A 13,336-nucleotide genomic window follows, 5' to 3' on the forward strand; every position below is an offset into this window, starting at 1 on the left:
TACCCGCCGCCGGTCACGTGCTGCCGACGTCACGGCCCTCCGCTGCCCGGCGCGCGGCTCTCCGGGGCTCCCTCACTTTCTTACAGCATTGTAGAGCCGGGACTAAGGAGCAGCGCCGGGCGGAGACGGGACAGGTGCGCTACTCACACAGATCACATCCAAAAATATAGCATAGTCTTACTGATTGCCTTACATCTACACCGACCGGAGAGAAAGGAGGAAGAGAGGAGGTGAGGAAGGAAGGAGGAAAGAAGAAAGAAGGAAGGAGGAAGAGAGGAGGTGAGGAAGGAAGGAAAGAAGGAAAGAGGAAGGAAAGAAGAAAGGAGGAAGAGAGGAGGTGAGGAAGGAAGGAGGAAAGAGGAAGGAAAGAAGAAAGGAGGAAGAGAGGAGGTGAGGAAGGAAGGAAAGAAGGAAGGAGGAAGGAAAGAAGAAAGGAGGAAGAGAGGAGGTGAGGAAGGAAGGAGGAGGTGAGGAGGTGAGGAAGGAAGGAAGGAGGAAGAGAGGAGGTGAGGAGGTGAGGAAAGAAGGAAAGAAGAAAGGAGGAAGAGAGGAGGTGAGGAAGGAAGGAAAGAAGGAAAGAGGAAGGAAAGAAGAAAGGAGGAAGAGAGGAGGTGAGGGAGGAAGAGAGGAGGTGAGGGAGGAAGGAAAGAGGGGAAGAAGGAAGGAAAGAAGGTAGGAGGAAGAGAGGAGGTGAGAAAGGAAGGAAGGAAGGAAAGAGGAGAAGAAGGAAAGAGGGGAAGAAGGAAAGAGGGGAAGAAAGAAAGAGGAAGAGAGGAGGTGAGGAAGGAAGGAAGGAGGTGAAGAAGGAAGGAAAGAAGGTAGGAGGAAGAGAGGAGGTGAGGAAGGAAGGAAGGAAGGAAGGAGGTGAAAAAGGAAGGAAAGAAGGTAGGAGGAAGAGAGGAGGTGAGGAAGGAAGGAAGGAAGGAAGGAGGAAGGAAAGAAGAAAGGAGGAAGAGAGGAAGGAGGAAGGAAGGAAGGAGGGAAGGAGGAAGGAAGGAAAGAAGAAATGAAGGAGGAAGGGAGAAGGTGAGGAAGGAAGGAAAGAGGGGAAGAAGGAAAGAGGGGAAGAAGGAAAGAGGAAGGAAGGAAGGAAAGAAGGAAGGAGGAAGGAAAGAGGGGAAGAAGGAAAGAGGAAGAGAGGACGTGAGGAAGAGAAGAAGGAGGGAAGGAAGGAAGGAGGGAAAGAGGGAAGGAGGAAGGAAGGAAGGAGGTGAGGAAGGAAGGAAGGAAAGAAGGAAGGAGGGGAAGAAGGAATGAGGGATGAAGGAGGAAGGAAAGAAGGAAGGAAGGAAAGAAGAAAGGAAGGAAAGAAGAGTCACCATCTTATCACTGTCTGCTCAATACTTTACAATTGGTATATTTTGGAGAAAGGCAAACTGCACTATTTAGACAGCAACTGCTAGAAGTCTGCTCCAGGCAGGAGTCACATCCAAAAACTGGGGGCATTCATGTAGTCAGGACAGGGATTTATTTATTGTCACCTTTTCATCCGGTCATTTAAGAAAAGAAAATCTATGGAATGAAAGAAACAACTTTGTGGAAACAGTGAGTATATTTTAGGAAAATGAAAAAAAAAAAAAGTTTATTTGCATCTATCATCTATTATCTATCTATCTATCTATCTATCTATCTATCTATCTATCTATCTATCTATTATCTATCTATTGACTGTAATATATGTAAGAAGTAGCTTTGTGGAAACAGTGAGTATATTTTAGAAAAATTAACAAAAGTATCTGTGTATCTATCTATCAATCTATTATTTATCTATCTATTTATTATCTATCTATCTATCAATTATCTATCCATTATCTATCATCTATATCTATTATCTATCTATTTTCTATCATCTATCTATCAATTATCTATCTATCTATCTATCTATCTATCTATCTATCTATCTATCTATCTATCTATTATCTATCATCTATCTATCTATCTATCTATCTATCTATCTATCTATCTATTTATCTATCTATCTATCTATCTATCTATCTATCTATCTATCTATCTATCTATCTATCTATCTATCATCTATCTATTATCTATCTATCCATCTGTCTATCTATTTTTCTAATTCTCTGTATCCAAGAGGAAATCTGAAGCAGCACCAAAGGTAGTAACAATATAAGGTGCCAGGCCTCCAAGACTTTCCCTCTCTCAGTCTTGCACATAACAGAGAGAAAGAGGCCTGATATAGGTTATGTTCGGACCATAACCTCACCACATGGACTAATATATGTTCCTTTTTTTTGCACAATTATTCTGTCTGGAGAGCTGCTTCTTTTTCTCTGTTATCTTCTCTCTATCTCATAACTATTCATTTATATATCTATATATTTCTCTATCTATCATACTTGAGACATACGTAATAAACATAGATAACAGATAGATAGATAGATAGATAATAGATAGATAGATAGATAGATAATAGATAGATAACAGATAGATAGATAGATAGATAATAGATAGATAATAGACAGATAGATAGATAGATAATAGATAGATAATAGATAGATAGATAGATAGATAGATAGATAGATAATAGATAGACAGATAGATAGATAGATAATAGATAGATAATAGACAGATAGATAGATAGATAATAGATAGATAATAGATAGATAGATAGATAATAGATAGACAGATAGATAGATGATAGATAGATAATAGATAGATAATAGATAGATAATAGACAGATAGATAATAGATAGATAATAGAGAGATTTCCCTGCTTTTGACACTATATTTTTGATGACGTGATGTCGACACAAGAGAATATTGATCCTAAATAATGTCACATATTACTATATATTCTATATTTAGTATACCTGGTGCACAAAAAATGTTTACTATTCTGCACTCAAAGATCAATGTAAAACAAATAAAACTATCTAATAGAATAAAATATCCACTGTCAAAGAAACATAAAGGAGAACTTTGCCACAAATCAAAGAATAAAAAATAGGATCGAATTTGACGGTTCTTACCAGTATATATCTGAATATCAATGAAAATAAATTATAGATAATAGACAGACAAATAGATGATAGATAACAGATAGATTATAGATAGATAATAGATAGATTTATAGATAGATACTAGATAGCTGCTAGTTATGATGCATGTAGTAGTGATGTGCATTGCTCAGCTGTCATATATGGAGACTGACATCCCTTCTGAGCTGAGGTTGCTGTACACATGATGCGGTTTATTAGGTGATGTTTTGTGATAAGTGCAGGGATCTAGGTGTCTGGGTGAGATCTTAAAGTAGCACTTGCCTGCAGCATGGCTTCATTGTGACTGTGCGGCCCCTGCAGACGATCTGACCCCTGGCTCTGCTTTATTTGCGGCACAGAATGGGGGTCACTACTTATCCCTACACATGTGGTTATTACAAAAGTAACGGATGTGTTTTGTGGAGTCCCAGATTGCCGGGCTGCGATCGCCGGCAGCGGTGCCGAGGAGATCACCTGATCGTGCTGAGCGGAATGTTGGATTTGCCGAAATTCGTCTCGAAATCACAATTTTGCTAGAACAGATTGCAGAGAAACCGGCGATATTACATCCCGGGATCCGCGGGAGAAGCGGTGACAGCTCGGCCGCATCTGCGACATCGGGGTTTATAGCTTTATTCTGTTATTTATAGAGATTCTGGGTTTTAATATTCCAGTGTGTAAACCCCTGCAATCCACGGCATATAATGTCCCCAGCACAGCGGGTCTCAGATGTGTTATTAAATCTAATTATATTCTACTGTAACTGCACAAAAAAGTGAAAACTTGTCAGTGTCCATCACAGAGATATTATTAACATATTTTCTGTGTATTAAAGAAATGGGCAAAATTGAATTGAGTTGTCAGTAAACGTCTCTACACCTTCTAATTGTTCACTCTTCATAATCTTCGTTTTAATATAATTTTGTTCATCTTCTCTATCTATCTATCTATTATCTATCTATCTATCTATCTATCTATCTATCTATCTATCTATCTATCTATCTATCAATCTATCTATCTATCTATCATCTATCTATCTTCTATCTATCTATCTATCTATCTATCTATCTATCTATCTATTTATCTATCTATCTATTTATCTATCTATCTATCTATCTATCTATTATCTATCTATCATCTATCTATCTTCTATCTATCTATCTATCTTCTATCTATCTATCTATTTATCTATCTATCTATTATGATTATCTATCTTCTATCTATCTATCTATCTATCTATCTATCTATCTATCTATCTATCTATCTATCTATCTATCTATTATCTATCTATCTATCTATCTATTATCTATCTATCTATCTATCTATCTATCTATCTATCTATCTATCTATCTATTATCTATCTATCTATCTATTATCTATCTATCTATCTATCTATCTATATATTATCTATCTATCATCTATCTATCTATCTATCTATCTATCTATCTATCTATCTATCTATTTATCTATCTATTATCTATCTATCTATCTATTATCTATCTATCTATCTATCTATCTATCTATCTATCTATCTATCTATCTATCTATCTATCTATCTATTATCTATCTATCTATCTATCTATCTATCTATCTATCTATCTATCATCTATCTATCTATCATCTATCTATTATCTATCTATCATCTATCTATCATCTATCTATCATCTATCTATCATCTATCTATCATCTATCTATTATCTATCTATCTGGGGGGAAAAAATAAAAAGCACAAAAAATTGCAATAAGGTGCAAAAACCTGCCAGGCATATACCAAACCTTTACAATAGTTAAAAAAAATGAAGGCAGCACACCAATAGATGAATTACACGTGCAGTTTTATTGGTCCATATGCAACGTTTCGGTCCCAAGGGTGGACCTTTCAGAAAGCTCCACCCTTGGGACTGAAATGTGGCACATGGGCCAATAAAACTGCACATGTAATTCATCTATTGGTGTACTGCCTTCATTTTTTAACTATCTGTTTATCTACATATTATCTATCTATTATCTACGTATACATTAGCTATCTATTATCTATCTATTATCTTTTTCCATCCATCCATCCATCCATCTATCCATCCATCCATCCATCCATCCTCCGCTGCCCCAGTCTCAGCCTTCATGCACTGATCTCTTGTATCTCTATGTACATACAGTAACATTTAATGAGGGTTTATAGATTTGTTTGCCCTCCATCCCCGGGTCAGGACAATACCGCCGCCTCTGATCACTAAGTACACAGATTATTAGTGTCCTCGGTATAGAAGCCGGATCCAGGGCCCCAGCGCCCATCACACCCTGCAGAGGCCTCATCTGTATCTCCAGACAAATAACCAGGGAGCTTAACCACTGCACAACTACTGCTAGTATTCTATACTGGTATTATACCAACTACTGCTAGTATTCTATACTGGTATTATACCAAGTACTGCTAGTATTCTATACTGGTATTATACCGACTACTGCTAGTATTCTATACTGGTATTATACCGACTACTGCTAGTATTCTATACTGGTATTATACCAACTACTGCTAGTATTCTATACTGGTATTACACCAACTACTGCTAGTATTCTATACTGGTATTATACCAACTACTGATAGTATTCTATACTGGTATTATACCGACTACTGCTAGTATTCTATACTGGTATTATACCAACTACTGCTAGTATTCTATACTGGTATTATACCAACTAATGCTAGTATTCTATACTGGTATTATACCAACTACTGCTAGTATTCTATACTGGTATTATACCAACTACTGCTAGTATTCTATACTGGTATTATACCAACTACTGCTAGTATTCTATACTGGTATTATACCAACTACTGCTAGTATTCTATACTGGTATTATACCAACTACTGCTAGTATTCTATACTGGTATTACACCAACTACTGCTAGTATTCTATACTGGTATTATACCAACTACTGCTAGTATTCTATACTGGTATTATACCAACTACTGCTAGTATTCTATACTGGTATTATACCAACTACTGCTAGTATTCTGTACTGGTATTATACCAACTACTGCTAGTATTCTATACTGGTATTATACCAACTACTGCTAGTATTCTATACTGGTATTATACCAACTACTGCTAGTATTCTATACTGGTATTATACCAACTACTGCTAGTATTCTGTACTGGTATTACACCAACTACTGCTAGTATTCTATACTGGTATTATACCAACTACTGCTAGTGTTCTATACTGGTATTACACCAACTACTGCTAGTATTCTATACTAATATTATACCAACTACTGCTAGTATTCTATACTGGTATTATACCAACTACTGCTAGTATTCTATACTGGTATTATACCAACTACTGCTAGTATTCTGTACTGGTATTATACCAACTACTGCTAGTATTCTATACTGGTATTATACCAACTACTGCTAGTATTCTATACTGGTATTATACCAACTACTGCTAGTATTCTATACTGGTATTATACCAACTACTGCTAGTATTCTATACTGGTATTATACCAACTACTGCTAGTATTCTATACTGGTATTATACCAACTACTGCTAGTATTCTATACTGGTATTATACCAACTACTGCTAGTATTCTATACTGGTATTATACCAACTACTGCTAGTATTCTGTACTGGTATTATACCAACTACTGCTAGTATTCTATACTGGTATTATACCAACTACTGCTAGTATTCTATACTGGTATTATACCAACTACTGCTAGTATTCTATACTGGTATTATACCAACTACTGCTAGTATTCTATACTGGTATTATACCAACTACTGCTAGTATTCTATACTGGTATTATACCAACTACTGCTAGTATTCTATACTGGTATTATACCAACTACTGCTAGTATTCTATACTGGTATTATACCAACTACTGCTAGTATTCTATACTGGTATTACACCAACTACTGCTAGTATTCTATACTGGTATTACACCAACTACTGCTAGTATTCTATACTGGTATTACACCAACTACTGCTAGTATTCTATACTGGTATTATACCAACTACTGCTAGTATTCTGTACTGGTATTATACCAACTACTGCTAGTATTCTATACTGGTATTATACCAACTACTGCTAGTATTCTATACTGGTATTATACCAACTACTGCTAGTATTCTATACTGGTATTATACCAACTACTGCTAGTGTTCTGTACTGGTATTACACCAACTACTGCTAGTATTCTATACTGGTATTATACCAACTACTGCTAGTGTTCTATACTGGTATTATACCAACTACTGCTAGTATTCTATACTAATATTATACCAACTACTGCTAGTATTCTATACTGGTATTATACCAACTACTGCTAGTATTCTATACTGGTATTATACCAACTACTGCTAGTATTCTGTACTGGTATTATACCAACTACTGCTAGTATTCTATACTGGTATTATACCAACTACTGCTAGTATTCTATACTGGTATTATACCAACTACTGCTAGTATTCTATACTGGTATTATACCAACTACTGCTAGTATTCTGTACTGGTATTATACCAACTACTGCTAGTATTCTATACTGGTACTATACAGACTACTGCTAGTATTCTGTACTGGTATTATACCAACTACTGCTAGTATTCTATACTGGTATTATACCGACTACTGCTAGTATTCTATACTGGTATAATACCGACTACTGCTAGTATTCTATACTGGTATTATACCAACTACTGCTAGAATTCTATACTGGTATTATACCAACTACTGCTAGTATTCTATACTGGTATTATACCAACTACTGCTAGTATTCTATACTGGTATTATACCAACTACTGCTAGTATTCTATACTGGTATTATACCGACTACTGCTAGTATTCTGTACTGGTATTATACCGACTACTGCTAGTATTCTATACTGGTATTATACCAACTACTGCTAGTATTCTATACTGGTATTATACCAACTACTGCTAGTATTCTATACTGGTATTATACCAACTACTGCTAGTATTCTATACTGGTATTATACCAACTACTGCTAGTATTCTATACTGGTATTATACCAACTGCTGCTAGTATTCTATACTGGTATTATACCAACTACTGCTAGTATTCTATACTGGTATTATACCGACTACTGCTAGTATTCTATACTGGTATTATACCAACTACTGCTAGTATTCTATACTGGTATTATACCAACTACTGCTAGTATTCTATACTGGTATTATACTAACTACTGCTAGTATTCTATACTGGTATTATACCGACTACTGCTAGTATTCTATACTGGTATTATACCAACTACTGCTAGTATTCTATACTGGTATTATACCAACTACTGCTAGTATTCTATACTGGTATTATACCGACTGCTGCTAGTATTCTGTACTGGTATTATACCAACTACTGCTAGTATTCTATACTGGTATTATACCAAGTGCTGCTAGTATTCTATACTGGTATTATACCAACTACTGCTAGTATTCTATACTGGTATTATACCAACTACTGCTAGTATTCTGTACTGGTATTATACCAACTGTCACGATTCACCCTGTGACCGTCACCCCTACGTCACAGATCGGGGTGACTTTAGGCCAACAGACGGCTATCACATGTGCAGGGGGCTTATCTTAGTTATCCCTCCACTCCATAATGTGATGAAAAAAACACACACAAGGCTATTGACCTCTTAGTTTACAGCAGGGGCTTATTTTAGGTATCCCACTGCTCTTCAATATACCACGAACTGCAGGGATTTATGTATATCCTACTTACAGTTCCCCTTGAAACTTGCAGCTCTCTGGCGCCCCCCTTACTCTCAGGTCAGATTAGGTACTGCACCTAGGGTAATAAGTCACCAGAAAGGCTGCCTGCTATGTACTGGCTATTGGGCACGCTGCAGCGACGCGATAAACTACTCCCACTCAGGCAGGAACAATTATCAATGCCGCAGTCGCTACGACACCCAAAGGCCTGCACAAATGTATGCTGCCACCAGCTTCGATAAAACGGGTCCGAAGCTAACCCAAAACAGTAGCGTAATTCTCTTCACGAGACTTAGGGTACGTTTTAGAACAGGAAGAACGAACTAGTAATTTATATATTTTACTCCATTAAAATTAAGGCAGTGTTATAAAAAGATGTTACAATATGAGACAATTGAAAATATGCACAAGGTAATTATAAAAAAATCAGGGGTTAAATGAGAAATAACACTTACATGTGTTCAGATCATGTGAGGCAACCAGGCTAGGTCCATATGTGCCAATGCATTAGGACTGGTTAGGAAAAGCTCATCACGTCAGGCTCACATAGGCTTCAGCAGCAGACTCACTGCTGGGGTCTGGCCAAAAATACTTATAGTTGCAGCCTGTGACATCACAGAAAGGGGTTGGTTTACCCAGTCCGTCCTACCTTTTCGGTCTTACTAGATTTAACACAAGTTTGTCTAATGCCTGTATCTCCGCTACAGAACACGTCATAGTCATAACAAACCCAGCATTCATCTCGTATTAACATTGGCATTCTAATGAGATCAAATATGTCCTATGTGTGATGCATAAATACAGAGAAATCCCTACTTTTTACCTGATGGAGTTAGAAGCTCATGTTTAGAGTGGCGGATAGATCCGCCGAGGGACGTTAAGAGTAGGTATTTTCCTTTTTCTAGTCTAAATCGTTAGCCCAATATCTTACAAGAATGGAACAAAGGACTTCCATGGATTTTGGAGCCATTTTTACCAGTTCCAGCTAGTGCAGTTGGGAGGGGGCGAGTAACTTTCGCAGAGCCTGGAATTTATGGCCCGGGCAATAAAACCCTCTTCTACCATACATTCCAACACAAAGAGACAAAGAGAGCCAGAGAGAGAAGGGGGGTTTCAGCCCCCAGCGTGGGCTGAAGGACAAAGCTACAACATCATATTATATTTCATACAATATCGTGACACCTCCCTCTTTTGGTGTCCGCTACAGAGACAAAACCCCTCGGTATGCCTCCATGCGCACCTCAGTAGGTTCACCCGGGTGGGACAGTCCATCTGCATTTCCATGCTCCCTGCCCATTTTGTGTTCAATGGTGAAGTCAAACTGCTGAAGGGCAAGGCTCCAGTGTAGCAACCTGCCGTTGGTTCCACACATGGCGTTTAGCCAGCGCAAAGGGTTGTGGACGGTCACCACGGTGAAGGTGCGACCGTACAAGTAGGGATGCAGGTGCTGCAGGGCCCAGACTATGGCCAGGCACTCCTTCTCGATGGTGGAGTAGGCCACTTCCCTCGGCAAAAGTTTCCGGCTCAGTATAACACGGGGTGCTCTTGGTCCTCCGAGTCAACCTGGCTGAGCACAGCACCGAGGCCAAACTCACTGGCGTCGGTCTGCACCAAGAACGGTCGACTGCTGTCGACGGCTTTCAACACAGGGGCATTGCACAGTGCTGTTTTCAACTCCTGGAAGGCCCCCTCACAGCCATCGGTCCAGTTGACGATATGGGGTAGCTTCTTCCTGGTGAGGTCCGTCAAGGGTTTTGCCAGGCTACTATAGTGCTGTACGAAGCGCCTATAGTACCCTGCAGTGCCCAGGAAGGACAACACCTGTTTCTTGGTCCCGGGAGTGGGCCAGTTCACGATCTTGCCCACTTTCTCAGGTTCTGGCTTTAGGGTGCCTCCGCCTACCCGATGCCCCATGTAGTGGACCTCCCTCATGCCCATCTGGCACTTTGCCAGCTTGATAGTCAGTTATGCTTGGTGAATTTGCCTGAGCACCTCCTCGAGATGCTGCAGGTGTTCATCCCAGGAGGAACCGAAGATGGCACTGTCATCCAAGTACGCCACGGCGTACTTCTCCAGTCCCTGAAGCAGGAGGTTGACCATCCGCTGGAAAGTGGCAGGGGCATTCTTCATCAGGAAGGGCATGACCGTGGACTCGTACAGTCCGAAGGGCGTGATAAAGGCGGACGTCTCCTGCGCCTCGGGGCTCAGGGGAATCTGCCAGTATCCTCTACTCAGATCCATTATTGTTAGGTAATCTGCGCCAGCTAACCTATTCAGCAGCTCCTCGATGCGCGGCATTGGGTGCACGTCAGAGGCTGTGATGGCGTTGAGCTCCCTGTAGTCCACGCAGAACTGGATGGACCGGTCTTTCTTTGGCACGAGAACTACAGGTGAGGCCCACGCGCTCTTTGACCGTCGAATCACCCCCAGCTGTAACATCTCATCAATCTCCTGGCGCATAATCTGCTGCACCTGGTCAGAGATTCGAGAGGGTGTTCGCCGTAGTGGGGCGTGATTCCCGGTGTCCACCTCGTGGACTTCTAACTCAGTCCTCCCAGGTCGGTTGGAGAACACGACCCGGAAGGGTTCCAGTGTGGTTTGCAACTGCAACCGCTGGGGTTCAGTTAACGAGGCGCTTACCTCCACGTCCTCGGTGGACCCATTGGCCTTGGCTTGGGCCAGCATGTCCAGGAGGATGTCTTCCTCCCCGTCTTCGGGCAAGCTGCAGATCAGTAGGACGAAAGGTTCACGTTCGTGATGAGCCTTCATCATGTTGACGTGAAAGGCCTTTCGCCTATCCCGAGCGTGGTCAAGCGTGACCACGTAGGTGACCGGGTTGAGCTGTTGGTGGACAACGTACGGGCCCTCCCAGGCTGCCTGAAGCTTATCCTTTGGTACCGGGACCAGCACCCACACCTTTTGACCCACGTGGTAGGTCCGCTCCCGGGCGTTCTGGTCGTACCAGTGCTTCTGGTCAGCCTGAGCCTGCGTCATGTTGTCATGCACCAACTGCGTCAAGGTCTGCATCTTGTCACGGAAGCGCATGACATACTCCACTATGGACACTTCAGAACGGTTCGGCTCCTCTTCCCAGGATTCTCTTACCAACCCAAGGGGTCCCCAGACTCACCTGCCGTACAGGAGCTCGAAGGGGAGAACCCCGTCGAGGCCTGCGGAACCTCTCGGTAAGCGAATAGCAGGTGTGGGAGGTACCGCTCCCAGTCGCGCCCTTGGGTCTCAACCATCATGCGTAGCATCTGTTTGAGGGTACCATTGAAGTGTTCACACAAGCCATTGGTCTGTGGGTGATACGCACTCGATACTAGGTGCCTCACCTGCATTCTCTTACAGAGAGCCTCCATTAGGCGAGACATAAATTGGATCCCTTGATCAGTAAGCATTTCCCTGGGAAATCCTACACGTGAAAAGATGGCCAACAGGGCATCCGCCACCTTATCTGCCCTAGTTGATGACAGAGCTAGGGCCTCTGTGTACCAGGTAGCGTAGTCTTCCACAGTAAGGATGTATTGCTTTCCAGAGCTGCTGGGGACGGACAGCGGGCCCACAATGTCCACCACGATTCTCTGGAAAGGCTCCTCTATCACTGGTAAAGGGATCAGGAGAGCCTTAAGAGCAGGCCCCGCCTTCCCCACTCTTTGACAAGTGATACAGGAGCGGCAGTAGTTTGACACGTCTGTCCCCATCTTAGGCCAATTGAAGTGTTGAGACAGCTGGGCCTTAGTTTTGCTGATCCCCAAGTGTCCAGCTAGCGGGATCTCATGGGCAATCCGTAACAACTCACCCCGGAATTGCTGCGGGACGACCAGCTGTCTTTCCCTCAACCACTCCTTTTGCGCTTCTCCGGGTACTGTCTCCCGGTATAACCTTCCTCATTCCCAGAACACCCTCTCCTTATCAGTCTCGGAGGTGGGCGTCTCGGCAAGTTGTCTCAAACTCTCTAGGCTCGCATCTGTGCGCAGAGCGGCCTGAAACTCCTGGCTAGGGGAAGCCAGAAGCGATGCCAGGGTCCCTTCCCCACGGGAACCCTCTGGGACCTGCTCTGGGTCCACCTCTGGTTCAGTCACACTGATGACTGAGGAGGGTCCGGAAGGCAGACAGTTATCTGCGTTCCGGGCACTCTGACTGCGGGTGACAGCAGCTACGTAGGCTGTCTCCCCGGGGGTTTCTACAGACCCATCAGCCGGCGCTGCTATGGGCTCTACCTCCCCATCCAACCCCAACACTTCAGGGGCAGTGCTACTTATGGGCCAGTTACCTTCCTCGGTGGCACTGGTCAATTTCATGGCGTCACCTTTCTCACGGTTCCCATGCATCTCCCCATTTCCTGTAGCACCGACACTTGCCCCTGCTAGGGGTTCCTCAGCAATCTCACTCCGCAGAGCGACGTGGCTGAGCACGCCTGTACCTATGGACACATTAACCTTTGCAGAAAAATGGTTATCAGGTTCAGTTGGCACAGGTACAACATTTTCACCATCAATCCTAGGGAAAGAATGGTTATCAGATGCATCATTACAAGATACAGCATGGTCAGGTAACACATGCGATTTCCCATCATCATCATCATC

Source organism: Ranitomeya imitator, chromosome 8 (assembly GCF_032444005.1).
Source record: "Ranitomeya imitator isolate aRanImi1 chromosome 8, aRanImi1.pri, whole genome shotgun sequence".
Taxonomy (NCBI): domain Eukaryota; kingdom Metazoa; phylum Chordata; class Amphibia; order Anura; family Dendrobatidae; genus Ranitomeya; species Ranitomeya imitator.